Source organism: Meriones unguiculatus, chromosome 3, assembly GCF_030254825.1.
Source record: "Meriones unguiculatus strain TT.TT164.6M chromosome 3, Bangor_MerUng_6.1, whole genome shotgun sequence".
NCBI classification, from domain to species: Eukaryota; Metazoa; Chordata; class Mammalia; order Rodentia; family Muridae; genus Meriones; species Meriones unguiculatus.
Window position 1 is genome coordinate 35507889 of NC_083351.1, and position 14888 is coordinate 35522776.

Below are 14888 nucleotides of genomic sequence, written 5' to 3' on the forward strand. Positions count from 1 at the left end.
GAGGCAAAAACAAAAAAGTATGCATACCTAATTTAATATTGACATTTGTGTTCTTTAGTTTGATCACAGAGGAAATAGCAGCTTATGTCAGAGCCTGTCTTGTTTTCCATTTAGAACCCAGGAGGAATTTAGGAGCCATTTCCTTTGACTCAATTTCTCAGACAGCCTTCGTGTAAGGGTTCAGAGTGTACAACCAAAACTGTAAGAGAAGTTTCCATCACTGGAGACAAATTTATGGCCAGAGATTCCCTGATGATTCTTGATTGAGGAATTAACACAATATGACATATCAATGAGCTTGTGCTCTGTGAGCTATAGAAAAGGGGCTTTGGGTACCGAACAACTTAACCTCTCTACTTAACATGCAAGGAAACTGGAGCCCAGAGAAGAGCTTCCTGAGGACAGGAATGACATGAGTGGCTCTCTGACCTCTAGTTTGGCATTTCCCCCCATCAGATCCTGCTAGGATAAGAACTTTCCTTGACAGTTCTCCCCCAAGAGATAAGAAGAGGAAGAATGGGGCTCTTTCCATCTTTGGAGAGGCAGGGCTTACCCACCAGCAGGCTGAGAGGGGAGTTCTTTCCATATTCCCACACCTGTGATGGCAGGTGATCTGGACTGAGTTCTTCAGCTCCATTCCTGTCCTTCCTCATTCCTTAGGGAAGAAACACATCACACTGGCTGGGTGTGGTGGGGCATTCCTTTACGCCTAGTATTCAGAAGCTAGAAGGAAGACAATTAGGGCATCCATCCTCTGCTACACAACAAGTCCAAGGCTATCCCGGGCTACATGAGACCCTCACATCAAAAAAAAAAATAATAATAAAATAAAAATAAAAATAATGAAAATAGACTTGACTTGGACTTTAAAAATAATAAAAATGGATTTGACTTTGACTCGAAATAAAATCAGGACAACGAAGAGAGACCTGGACTCTCTCTTCCCCCCCCCTTTCTCTTTCCTGCTCTCTCTTGTTGTTGTGTTTTTATTTCAATTTATTCTTTTTTTGGTTTTTTTGAGGCTGGGTTTCTCTGTGTAGCATTGGTTCTTTTGGAACTCACTCTGCAGACCAGGCTGTCCTCAAACACAGAGAGATCCACCTGCCTCTGCCTCCGGGGCGCCGGGATTAAAGGTGTGTGTCACCGCCGCCCAGTGAGGCTTGGACTTCCAAAAACTGTCGTGTGGGGTCGGGGAGATGCTCACCCAGTACAGCAGTTTACTACCAAGACGGATGACCCCCACGAGTCCCACGGGTGAAAAGCCAACTCCTGCAAGCTGCTCTCTGACCTCCATACTGGTGCCTTCAACAATAAACAAACAAACTTTTGAAAAGATGGTTAAAATGATTTCTCTGCTGTGATCACAGAGTTGATCACAGAGCTGAGGACGCAGACGCAGGCGGATCTCATATAGAGGGTTCCTGGCCGGCTGTGGCTGTATAATGAGACCCTATACCAAACAATGAGAAGAGTGCTCTGTAATAGATGCTCATAATCCTCACCCAATAGACAAGGTATCTTACTTCCAGAAATTACTGCCTAGTGAGACACTCGCATTACCAGGAACGAACCCTTTCAGAATGGGTTAAATTAAAGATTGCGGAGAGTTCTGGTAAGCTTTACGTCACTGACATCTTCTTTATAGACTACTCTACTCTCTTCGATAGGCCTCCATCATCTGAATGACCTGTAGGTATCTAGGTCTTCTCTTTCCAAGGAGTCCAGAGGAAACCTCAAGCAGAAGGAGAATACCACTGCTTATTCTCAACTCCTGCAGTCACCGAGGGCGTGTGTTGATGTGTAATACAATTTACCTTCCATCGAGAAAATGGGTGAATGAATAAATGGCCATATTAGATATATATTAGGTAGAAAGGAAACTGTTTACCCCCCCCAAGAAAATTTATTCCAAATTGTATTTATTGTATTTCTGTGTAAGGACTTACAGCTTTAGTAAACTTGGCTTTATTTGGCTAAAGAAAACTAAGGAAGTTAGGGGCCTGGTGAGATGGTCCAGTGGATGAGTGCTATGGCTGCCCAGACTGAGATCCTGGGATCAAACTCATGTCCTCAGGCTTGGCTACAAGTACCTTTAGCCACTGAGCCATCTACCAGTCTTTTTTTTTTTTCATTGTTTGAGACAGGGTTTCACTATATAGCTCTGGCTGGTCTAGAACTTGCTAAGAAGACCAGACTAGCCTTGAACTCACAGAGATCTGCCCAGCATTTTTTTAATTAAAAAAAAAGCTTTATTAGTGCATAGTCATCATACAAAATATGGGTTTCATAATGACACTTTCATTCAAATATATTGTTTACTATTAGAGTGCTTTTCCTCCTTACCCTCTCTTGTCCCCATATTCAAACTAGTTCCCTTCCTTTGTCCCTATAAAAAAAAGTAAAGTATGTTTATACTTTCATGTCATATCTATGTATTAATGTGTGTGTATATATATGTATGTGTATATGTATGTATTATGTATGTATCTATTTCTCTTTCTCTATCTATCTATCTATCTATCTGTCTATCTGTCTATCTATCTATCTACATCTAGAAGTATGTTTTTGAGTCTTTCTTATTTTACTTAACCAAACATTCTCTGGTTTCAGCCATTCTCCTGAAGAGACATCTTTCTTCATGCTGAACAAAACCTCATTGTATATATATTCTACATTTCCTTTATCCAGACATCTGTTCACCTGCATAAATGAAGAATGACCCCTAGAGCTGGGGAAGGGGCACCGGGGCCTGAGTTCAGACCCCCAGCACCCATGTAAAAGGTGGGTGTGGTGACACGTGTCTGCTCTGAGAGGCAGAGAAGAGGGAGTATTTCTGGGGTTCATTGGTCATCCAGTCTTGCTAAAACAGTGAGCTCCAGGCTTCATGTTATGTCGTCTCTCAAAAAAATAAGGTGGGGAGGGCCAGCAGGATGGCCAAAAGAGCACCCAAGCCAGACAACCTGGGTTTGATACCCAGAATCAATGAGGTGGAAGAAGAGAACTAATTCCTACAAGCTGTTCTCTGAAAACCAAAAAATAGTGTAAAGAGAGAGAGAGAGAAAGAGAGAGAGAGAGAGGACAGTAAGGCAGTCAGTGTTCACATCTGGTTTTTCTATGTACACAGGCACGTGCGTACACACACATGCATATGCCACACCTTTACATATACACACTAAAAACCAGCATCACTGGGGCTGGAAAGCCGGCTCAGTGGTTAGCAGCACTGGCTCCTCTTCCGGAAAGCTCCTGGTTCAGTTCTCACCCACAGGGTGGCTTGTAACCATCTATAACTTCAGGTTTAGGGGATTCAGCTCCTTCATACGGCCTTCACAGGCACTCATGCACAGGGTGCATCGATATACATGCAGGCAAAACACGTACACACGCAAAAATAAAGTGAAAACAATTTAAACTATGACCTTCAAATTTCATCGCTTTTATTTATCTATAACAATCTAGTTATATAAAATCTCACAGTGACTATTGCTATATCAATGGTAATTCTTTGGGAGTTTCTCCAAGTTTCCATTTCCCATACTCTACTTCTGATGTTTAGAGTATGGCAGACATGTCTGATGAAAGACAAATACCGCTTGTCTCAGCTTAGAAAAGACACATTGTCTTTCCAAAGGCAAGAATGCCTTTTCTCCTGGCGTATCAGAGTTCAGCTGCTCCGTGGGATACAGACAGGGAAGGGAGGACCATGCTGGTTGTTTCATTTCATCCATCAGGGGAGAGCAAAGGCCAGGGCCTGACATGTCAAACCTTAACCTTAATCATGTCCTCAGGGGCTCTCCCCATGCTCAGTTGAGGAACACGATGTCAGCTGTCTTTGCTGCTTAGCCACTGGCTTCAGCCCTGCCCCTGCCTCTGTATAAGCACCTCTAGTTCTAGGGACTCCCCAACTCTCTAGGACAGTTCTACCTGTCTCTCCAAGTCATGTACCCAGTAGCCCCAGCAATATCCTCTTAACTGTCTGACATTAATTGCCTGTTTTTCCCTCATGGATCTGTAAGGAGGCAGGAGCCTTCCTTAAAATGTGTTGATTTTGTTTTGCAAAATCCTTGTATAATTTCATAACGTTTTCCTTATGTGCAACCTTAACCTTTCCTTTTTAAACTTGTTTTAAATCCTTACATGCCTGTGTTTGCTTGCATGTATGTCTGTGCACCAACTATGTACCTGTGTACCAACTGTGTTCCTTTGAGGCCGAAAGAGAGCATCAGATCCCTTAGAATGGAGTTCTAGGTAGTTGTGAGCCACCATACCAGTGCTGGGAATTAAAGCAGGGACCCTGAAAACAGCAACCACTGCTCTTAACCACTGAGTCATTTCTCTAGCCTGCAACCTTAACTTGCCTATTTAACAATAGTAGACCAATTTACTCTGAGCTATCTGGCTCTACATTCTCACATACTGATGTGCACTCGTGTGTGTGTGTGTGTGTGTGTGTGTGTGTGTGTGTGTGTGTGAGTGTGTGTATGTACACACACAAAACCTCGAAGGGGACTTACTTGGGACTCTGGGATTCAAAGCCAGAAGCTTTTCGTCCCTATTCAGCAATTGTCCCAAAATAAGAAGTGCCTGTCCGAGTATCCATCTTTTCAAGTCATGGTCCTTCCCTTGATGGGTGGAATTCCCTGGCCACACATTTAAATCTTGATCTCTAACTGTGAAATGCATTGTTTGGTAGAGGCAGTGTCACTGCCGTGAGAAGGCAGACGCTTGGAGTGACACGGGATTTCCCTTCTAGGCCCTCTGTGAAACTGAAAGCATGCTCCAGTCTTCCTGTGCTCTTGGTTTTTCATGTACAGGAGAGGCAGGTGGCATCCATTCAAAATGCTGTGTATAGGGCCCAATAAAATGTCTTTAAAGTGCTTGACTTATGGTGGCTACTTAATAAATGATAGCTACTACTAATAATTTTCTGGTAGGAAATCATGCCTCACTCACACTCAAAATGAAACAAGAAGTGTTTTTACCACAAGAGTATTTATTGTCGTTTTCCAGTCCCTATTAATGTATCACTGGCCTCTAGTTCACAGGAGGTTTAAGGGAAAAACAGATGCTGGTAGCTTCTCACTTTCTGTTCAGTTTGCAGTTCAAAGGCAGACTGGGCTTGTGGCTCCATCCATTCTCTGAAACCACTTACGCTGAAGGAAGTCCTGCCAAATTGGAGGGACTTTTAAGGGTCTCAACCTGTCTCCGGCATTTGACACCACTGGCTACACAATGCTTTCCAACGAGCATTCTTCTCTTAGCATGAGAGATGCTACTTTCTCTGATATTTTCAACCTTTCCTGATGCTCTGCAGCCTCTTTCTACACCTGTCCTTCCAATCACCTCTCCAATGACAGAGTTCTTTTAGTTTTTTCCTAGATCCTTCTCTCTACACGAATATGCAATCTACCTGACTTCAGCTGACATCCTTGGATAGGGGTCTTCTGCATGACTCTAGCTCACTTCTTTGTGGAAACACAGACCTGTACATGTCTGTAAACCAACCACTGTCTTTGTTGGTTTACTTTGGATTAGGATTTCTTTTTTCAAGACAGGGTAACGTTGTCTGTACTGGACTTGCTTTGTAGACCTGGCTTCGAACTCACAGAGATCTGCCTGCCTCTGTCTTCCAGTGTGCTGGGATTATAGGCATGTGCCACCACCCCTGGCTGGATGAGGATCTTCTGTAGTCAAGGCTGACCTTGAACTCCTGACTCTGCCTTTGATGTCTTTAAACTGTATGGGTATATCAGCATACCTGTCCCATCTGATGACTTGACAGTCTCGTCTGCTGGCCCATGAGTACCTCACACATCACCTTCTCAATGTGGAAACAATTGTCTTCCCTTCCATCTTAGCCCATTTAGGGCCATTACTCCAGAATATCTGAAACTAGGTAATTTACAAAGAACACATGCTAATACTGTCTTGAGCAGAATCAAGGTGCTGGCATCTGGCCTGCTGGGCCTTCTTGCTGCATAGTCATGTCGAGGGAGCAGGGGAGCCAGAGAGAAGCCCCTCTTGAGAGGCCTGCTTATCACGGCATTCACTCATTCATAGGGCATAGCTGCCAAGACCTGAAGAGCTCCTGTTATCCCCCACATCCCACCGTTGCTTCAGGAATTAATTTTTTAGCACATGAATGGGGTGGGGGGAGCACATTTAAACCTCAGCCATACAGTCTATGATTGCTATCATTATTCACCTCTAAAGCCAGGAAGCTGGGTTAACTCTGGCTCATCCCCCACCTTTAGGCTCTGTAGTTAACCCCTAGTTCCCATCAATTCTATCTCTTTAGCATGTCTGGAAGTCATTATGATCTGTCTATGCTTTTTGCGGTGGTTTTTGCTGAGTCTGTCCACCGGTCAGTCTTCTATATCATCTCCACTAGTGCATTTCGCAACCTGGGTCCATGTGATATTTCTAAATACAATTTTTTAAAATGTCGATGTCCTGTATAAAATACTTCAGAGCCAGTGAGATGGCTCAGCAGATAATGGCTTTGGCTGATAAGCCCGATAACTTCAATTAGACCCCTGGGACCCCTGTGGTGGAAGGAGAGAACAGAGCCCTGAAAGTTATTCTCTGAACTCCTTACACACACACACACACACACACACACACACACACACACACACACACAGAGAGAGAGAGAGAGAGAGAGAGAGAGAGAGAGAGAGAGAAAGGGAGAGAGAGCAGAATAAACAAATGTCATAAAAAATTAGGAAAAAGAAAAATTGTACATCCCTGTGAGGTGTTCATGGTAGAAGAAACTGAGTTAAGGGGTATACAGGATTCTCTGAACTCCTTTCATAGCTTTGCCTTACTTCTTAGCGTGTTCTAAGTTTCCTATTAAAAAGCTGGCATGGTGGCACACTCCTTTAATCCCAGTACTTGGAAACAGGTATAAGCTCTGGGAGTTCAAAGCCAGGCAGGGTTACATTGTGACACCCTGTCTTAAAAAAATATTTATCTTAAGGGGCTGGAGAGGTGGCTCAGAGGTTAGGAGCACAGGCTGCTCTTCCAGAGGTCCTGAGTTCAATACCCAGCAACCACATGGTGGCTCACAGCCATCAATAGTGAGATCTGCTGCCCTCTTCTGGTGTGCAGGCACACATGCAGACGGAATATTTCATACATAGCAAATGCATAAATAAATCTTTTTAAAAAATCTTTAAAAGGAGAAGTACAAAAACAACAACAACAGAGGAAAGGCTGAAGGAGTGAGAAGGGGGGAGAGGAGGGAAGAGGAGGGGCATGTAGAATCGGTCTCATTAGGCCACCTGTGGTGGCGTCTGTGCGTCTGTGAGACTTAGCCTGTCACAGTGTGAGAGCTGGCAGCATAATGTATCTTCTCATTCTTGTACTCCCAAAGCCAGCAGAGTGCTTAGCAAACGACAAGTGCTCAGTGTCTCCCAAGTAAATGTTTGCTGTTACATAAAATGATGGGGCAGTACCGAAGCTGACTGGAAGCTGACTGGAAGCTGACTGGAGAAGAAGAACTGAAAGGTCTCAGAGGTCATAAACAACACCACAGACTTGGCAGCCTCCCAATGGCGGGCAGACTGCAGCATCTCCTGGAACCCTGCGCAGTGTTTACATGTCTGCATTCATTCCCCTGCAGGCAAAGAGCCCCAGGCCCAGCGGGGTTGTTCGCTCCAGGTGAGCCTGGCAGGCTGCTTGGCACATCCCGGGAGGGTGGGGACTGTGTGTCAAGCTTTTGAAAGCCAGCGAGGGCGGAGAGCAGAAGAACGGGTTGGGAGAAGAATGACATACAAGGAGGTGGATCCCCGCTTGGGCAATCCTGCCCTCAGCCCTGGAATCAATAAGCTGCGTGAGCTTGGCTGAGGGCTACCTCCCGTGGGTTCCGGTGCTCCCGTCTGTAAAATGAAGGTCTGGATTGGCCAGTTTCTGAAGTTCTTACCAGAATTTATGCTTGGCGATCGGCGCCAAGTCTGTGGACAGCTGCGGGAGGAAGCAGGTAAGTGTGTCTTGGGAACGTGTGGCCACTGGAGCATTGGCCCCGGATTGGCAGACGTCTATCAGCAACAAGGAGCCGTGCTAGGCATTCTGGAAGTGGGGAGCTCCGAGGACAGCCACTCACACGTGTGTCTTAAGGATCTGACTGGGGTCCTTCAGAAGGAAGCATTTCCCGGGACTGGAGTGGGCGGGTGTGCGGCCCTTAGTGCATCGATCGTGTCGGGGAAGTTTTTATAGGTATTAGCTAAGAGTTTCAAGCATTTCCTTTGAATGCGAGAATTATCCGGTCACACGTCGAAGTTGATGGAACTTGGCTGGGTGTTCTTCGGTTGAACTGATGAAATCATGAACTGTGGCTCGTTGTAGCTTGAGGCTACAAACAACCAAGTTATGGAAATTTAGAATTTTCCGAAGTTATTTTTTAAAAAGGTCGTTTATTTTAAAATTCACCTGCTTTGTTAGTCATCAGTAGCTTAACAACAGATCTTAATTATTTTTATAATAATAGCTTTATTTTTGTGTATTGATTATACAAAGAGTTTAATTTTTAATTTTTCATACACATCCACCCCCATTATTCTCTAGTGCTGTCTCCTGACTCCTGCTGATTTTCTTCTCGTTGGTAACAGTCCATCTTTTCCTTCCATGTGTTTACTCTTTTTAATCTAATGAGAGGAAGTGTGAAGTGTTTGTCTTCCTAAGGATGGCTTATTTCACTTAATATCATGTTTTTCTGTTTCATTCATTTTTTTTTTTCAAAGAAAATTTCATCCTTTTTCACGGCTACCTGAAACTCCACTTAGCATATATATACATTTTTTTTTCTTTTGAGACAAGGCTTCTGTGTGTATTCCTGGCTGTCCTGGAACTAGCTCTGTACACCAGGCTGGCCTTGAACTCACAAAGATCCCCCTGCCTCTGCCTCCCAAGTGCTGGGATTACTTTAAAAAAAAAAATGAATGATTTATTTATGTAGATGAGCGCTCTATCTGCATGTACACCTGCATGCCAGAAGAGGGCACCAAATCACATTATAGATGATTGTGAGCCACCTTTTGGTTACTGGGAACTGAACTCAAGACTTCTGGAAGAGCAGACAGGGCTCTTAACCACTGAGCCATCTCTCCAGCCCCTACAGTGCACTTTTTAAACCTATTGACAAGTAGGTAAGCTGATCCCATGCCTTGACCATGGCTGACAAAGCTGTGATAAACATGAGGGTGAAGAACATCTCTGTTGTGCACTGACTTTCACGCCTTTGGACCCAGAACTGGAGCAGCTGCAGTCTATGGTTGTTTTAAGTTTTTTAAGAATGATGGTAATGGCTTCGACGAGTACATTAAACGTTCCTTGTGAGCACGAGGAAAAGTAAACATTTAGTCCAGCACTGACCTGTGACTCTAATCTCAGTACTTGAGGGCTAAGTCAAGAAAATTGAGAGTTTGAGGCCAAGTTGGACTATATGGCGAGTTCCTGGCCAGGCTGGGCTACATAGTGACATTCTGTCTCACAAAGAAAAGAAATGAGAGACATCTGCCTAACTGCATGATATGTCATGACCAGCTAGTTACAACCAGGGAGATAACACAGATACGTCATCAGGGGCAGTATCACACTAACAATTCTGAGAAGCTTCTTTCTCTTCCCTGGCATCAGAAGTTTCATGGCTTTGAAAGAACTGAAAACACGAAAGTTTAAGGTTCCCTCAAGAATACAGGTTCCTGGCTTGGAGAAACTCCTTACAGATACGGTGTTCCTTAGAAAAATAGTGACACAATGACTCATGCGAGTCCCTTGCCTACTTATCTTGAAGGTTTTGAATTCGAATCCTAGTGAAAAGAGCACCAGCCAAATGTTAGAGCGGCTGTGTGTCCTTCTCAGAGGACCAACACTGAGGTGGGCCCAAAGCAAAATAAAAAATAACCTTTTGGGGGAGGAAGGAAAGAGCTAGGACCGAGAAGGAAAGAGCACGGGCTAAGCATGAGGTCCCAGAAAGAGGAGCCAAAGCACATAGTAATAGTCAGCATTGCAGAGAACTTACTCTTTGCCAGGCATGGCTTGAAACCATTGACTATAGTGATCGCAACAATACACTAGGAGTATTCACAAATGGAAAACTCAGGGGTAGAGAGAGTAAATGCTGACCTGAGGACAACCAGGGGTAACTTATAGAGCTAAAATACATACCTATGGTTCAACTGGAGAGCTGTTATGATTAATCACTATACCTTGATGCATTTGTGATCTTTCAAGGTTGTGTATGATTCAAATTCTTTGTCTCTAGCACACAGCCTGAGGCCGAAAGGTGAGAAAAAGGTCTTACTGATTGCTCCCAAACTGAACAGAACCCAGAAAATTCACCCTTAGCCCTGACCTAGTACCTTGAATTTCTGGTAGGCTCTGCTGGGCTCACAAGGTACTAGGAAGATAAAGGTTGCTAGCCAGTCTTAAGGGCTGGCAGCAGAAACCCAGCATGTTGATGGAGGTCATGGGCAGCATTTCCCTTCAGGCATTAGAAGAGAGAGGAAACCCCAGAGCCGAGGAAAGTGAGGAAACAGAGTCCTCTGGGAACTCACGCTACAGCAGCCTCTGCCCTGACACTGGCCACAAGTATAGAAACAGATAGAGCCTATAAGTCCTATTCCCCCACCCCCACCCCCCGGGAAGGGCCACCTAGCTGTAGGACTTTGCCGAGGTCCTTAGGACCCCTCTCCTGTTTTTACGGCCAAGACAAGACTACTTCTAGAGCGCATCATTGCCTTCAGTGGACTTTTAAATGTTTCTCTGGCTGACCACTAATTGAAAGCTAGAGATGGCACGGATAATCTTCAGGCCCATTGTATGAACATTCCGAAGCAAGGATTCTTGTAATACTGCCTAGGAATAACCACAAAAACATTTGTCCGTAGGTGCTGTTTTTTTAAACTTTGCTTTCATTTAGGGTTCCTGAAGCCTCTACCTCCCTTCCAGCCCCCCAATCCTATGTAGGAGAGAGAGAGATTGGAAGGGAAAGGTGGCATAGACCTCTTCAGACTTAGTTCTGGCTGGCTAGGGCCTTCGGGTTCTTTGGGAAAATACCAACCTCAGCTGTAGGGATAGCTAGCAATAGCAAACGGTAAACACAGCAGGACGAACAAGCAGTCTTCTTCCTCCTCTGTCCTTCTCGAAGCCCCCTCCTCTCTCTGGGCCCTGGTATTTATACACTTTGAGACTCCTCAGAATCCCACTAACTCCAGCTGGCAAAGACCAAGCCCCTCTCTGAGCCCCAAGAGGCAATTATCAGCTGTGGACAAACTAAGGCAGTCCCATATCCCACACTTGGGATTAAAACAAAAACCTGTTTATATAACATAACGGAGTTTTTAAAGAAACCAAAACTTCCACTACATTTGTCTTTTGTTTCTGGTAGACCTGAGTTCTAAAACGTAGAGGTAAAGAGAGGGTTGGGTCCTCCTAGCCTCTTCCACAGTCACCACGATCCCTGCATATAAATGGAACACTTTCCTTTCCTTCCTTAGCACGTATGGAAACATATAGAACTAAAACTTACTCCAAACTAATTAAACAAAAAATAGGGTACAAATTCATAAGTTTCTGTAATCAACTTAGCTTTTTAGGTTCAGTTCAGGCTGAAAGGCTGAAAGGCTTTTATTCACAGGGAACCAGTGCTGAAAGCTCAGTAATGAATACAGAACTCCTCGAACACAAGCATGGGAGAAGGGCTGAGGCTTCCTGTGATGTTAGCTGAGCAGAGCCAGCTCTGTTTACCCAGCCCCCTTTACAGTGCAAGACAAGAATTCTGGAAAGGAACCCTTTTCCAAGCTACTGTCACTCTCTGTCCTCTCTCTAGTAGTCCATCCATGCCTGTACTGTGTGCTGAAGCACCAATCAGGGCCTGTGATTTTATGTGACATTGTCATTGGTTTATTGCAGAAGCATTTTGGATCGTTTGCATGACTTTGTTCTCTTCAGCCATAGATGCAGGCAATTAGTAAGGGATTATTTAGCATCAGGCTTGTCATAGATATAGAAGAGAATTACATGGACTTATAGCCAAAGCTCAACGAGATGTAAAATTAATAAGAAAGCCCATGGTGGGGCTGGAGAGATGGATGGCTCAGGGGTTAAGAGCACTGGCTTTTCTCTCAGAGGACCTGAGTTCAATCCCGAGCACCCAGATGGCAGCTCACAACTGTCTAATCCAGCTCCAATTGCTTTGACACCCTTATTCAGACATACATGCAGGCAAAACACCAATGCACATAAAATAAAAAGAAATAAATCATTTAAAAAAAAGAAGCAAATGTGAAAAAAGAGAGCCCATGGTTTAGGTTGTGATGTTAAGACATTAATTTGCTTCAAATATCTTAAGTTACATAATAAAATAACCCCCAGGTTTTGTCTGTATATTCCCAAAACGAAATAGCTAAAGAGCAGTTCCTCACAGACCTAAAGAAGCTAAGCAACAAGGAGCCTAGGGAAGATGCTTAAATCTCATTCAAAATGGCAAACAGGATAGACACCAGAAGCAGTGGGAGAGAAGGAACAGGATAGGAGGCTACCATAGAGGGCCTCTGAAAGGCTTCGCCCGACAGAGTATTGAAGCAGATGCTGAGACTCATAGCCAAACCTTTGGCAGGGTACAGGGAGTCTTATGGAAGAACAGGAGGGGGATTTTGTGAATCAGATTTAGAAGAAGCCAGGTAAACTTGTGGCCTGCGAAAACATCTTTAGTGCTTAAAGTCTAGATAGAATAGTGGGTTTCCAGGCTTTATTCCTTTCCAATGTCCTGTGTTGCAAAGGCAACAGGAGTGCACTGGGAATGTCTTTCCCTTGCTGGTTTTCAGTTTCTCCTCAACAAACTGTCTTGTTTTCCATCTCCACTCCTCTTCAAAATGTGGGGTCATTTCTGGGTTAACGGCGTTACAGGCTCGGTTGTTTAAGAAGTTTGGTGTAACTTCCCGATGAACAACTATAGGTGCATGCAAAGCCTTCCGCACTTTAACTCCGTCTGGAAGCCAGTTCTGCAGATGGTGCTGTGACCCCAGAGACTCTTGCTTTTTAAAAAAAAAAGTCATTCCCTGGCACTGGCAGCAGAAAAACAAAAATACCATCTTGGTAAACCTGAGGGCAAGTAGATTCATAACTCTATAGTAATGACAGGAATACAGAGCATACTTAAATTCTAATAAAAACAACTAAAATGCACTTTAGGCATCTTGTATTCTAGTCCTTGCCTGCCCTAAGAGCTTTTTAGGCATTATCTTGTTTAATTCTCCTATAATTCTTCTGTCATGGGTATTATATATTATTATTCCAGTTTTATAGATGGATATTATTTCACCTCACCCTGACACCGACTTCCTGGCCAAACACCCAGTTGTCTAGTTCACGTCCCTGCTTGGACATGTTACAAGCTTGAAGCGTTCTAACCTTGGGCCAGTGAGATGGCTCTGCAGATAAAGGCACTTGTTGATGATGACCTGAGTTCAATCCCCAGCACCCATACAGTAGAAAAAGAGAATGTGTGGCTGCTAGTTGTGAAATCTACATGAATGTCCTGGCACTTGGGCTGGCTTGTATACACACACACACACACACACACACACACACACACACACACATAAAAATAAAAAAATAAATGTGAAAAGTAAAACTGTCCCAAACTTGATTCCTTCTATTTCCCTACTTTCCTTCTCATTCTCCTGCCTCCAACAAACCTGGATAGCCCTTCAGATGCCTTTATCCCAGAAAATGACAATTCTTGCCTTCAAGCTGGTGAGGCCAAAGGCCTTGGAGTCATCTTTGACTCAGCATTTTCCCTTGTGCCCCCATCTCCAACCTGGTCAGCAAATTTTGTCAAACTATATCCAGCGTCTGACGGCTTCTTCCTCCCCACAGCTTCCACCCTGCAAAGCATCCCCTCTCTCACCTGGACGATTGCATAACTTCCTTTCACCTTGTATCCTCAAATCTATCCTCACCACGGTAGCAGAGAAGTTTTGCTAAAATGCAAATTCAGGACCTTCTAGGTCCTTCTTTCTCACAGAGGGAAGTCGCTCTAATGGTTACACTTTGGGCAAGGTAAGCAGAGACAAGAGGCTGCAAGTCTGGTCTCTTAAGCAGATGAGAGATACCAGTGTTTTTTGTTTTTTGTTTTTTTTTCAAACCGTTGTAACCTGAGGTCATCTTGTTCAGCTGGAAAAATTACACTTTTCTTCAGAAGAGAACTGAGGGCTTTATGGCAGAGCAGGCCTTAACATTGGTGGTAACTGTGCCCCCTTGAACTGCCTGTGGAGGTATGCTCTTTGACATGGGGATGGATCGAATGGATGGTTGTAAGGAAGGGCTATCTCCTTTGCTATGGAATGGAGCCTAATGTCTGATCAGTCCCGGGAACAAACATAACGTGTTGGCATCCTGAATTTCTGCTTTGGAGGCAGTGTTCCTTTAGCTTAGTTCTACTTTGTGTGACAGGGACAGAGAGAGACAGGGACAGAGAGAGAGGGAAGCGGAGGGAGGAGGGGACAGGTCATTTTTAGTGGGTTTCTTGTACTAAGGTATTCAAATTTAATGGGCAAGTTGTGGAAAGTCTTTCTTCACAGAAAGAAGAAAGTCTTTCTTCACAGTGATGGAAGAACCCATGGGGAGTTCTGGGGAAAGGATGGTACTGTTTCTTAACCTAAGGGTCAGGTACAAAAGTGGTTGCTTGTTCTTCTTCTTCTTTTTTAACTGTGAACAAATATTTTACACACAATTTACATATGGAATATAGTTTATAATTAAAGAAAGTTTTTCTTCAATCCTGTCCACTATTTCCTTTTTAGAACCAATAGTATTACCACTTTATTTCTTTTTTAAAAACTATTTCTTTAGCTGTGTAGTGGTGGCACACACCTTTAAAGCAC

The 14888-nt window shown here is 44.0% G+C and overlaps 1 protein-coding gene across 1 annotated transcript in view; it reads left to right on the forward strand.

The window, feature by feature from the left end:
• The first annotated feature begins 7820 nt into the window (after nt 1-7820).
• Frmpd1 (FERM and PDZ domain containing 1) overlaps nt 7821-14888 on the forward strand; it is a 151212-nt gene continuing 144144 nt past the window's right edge. Inside the window, exon 1 of the mRNA XM_021653985.2 lies at nt 7821-7981. The gene's annotated coding sequence lies outside the window, so the exon portion shown is untranslated. The remainder of the gene's footprint in view (nt 7982-14888) is intronic.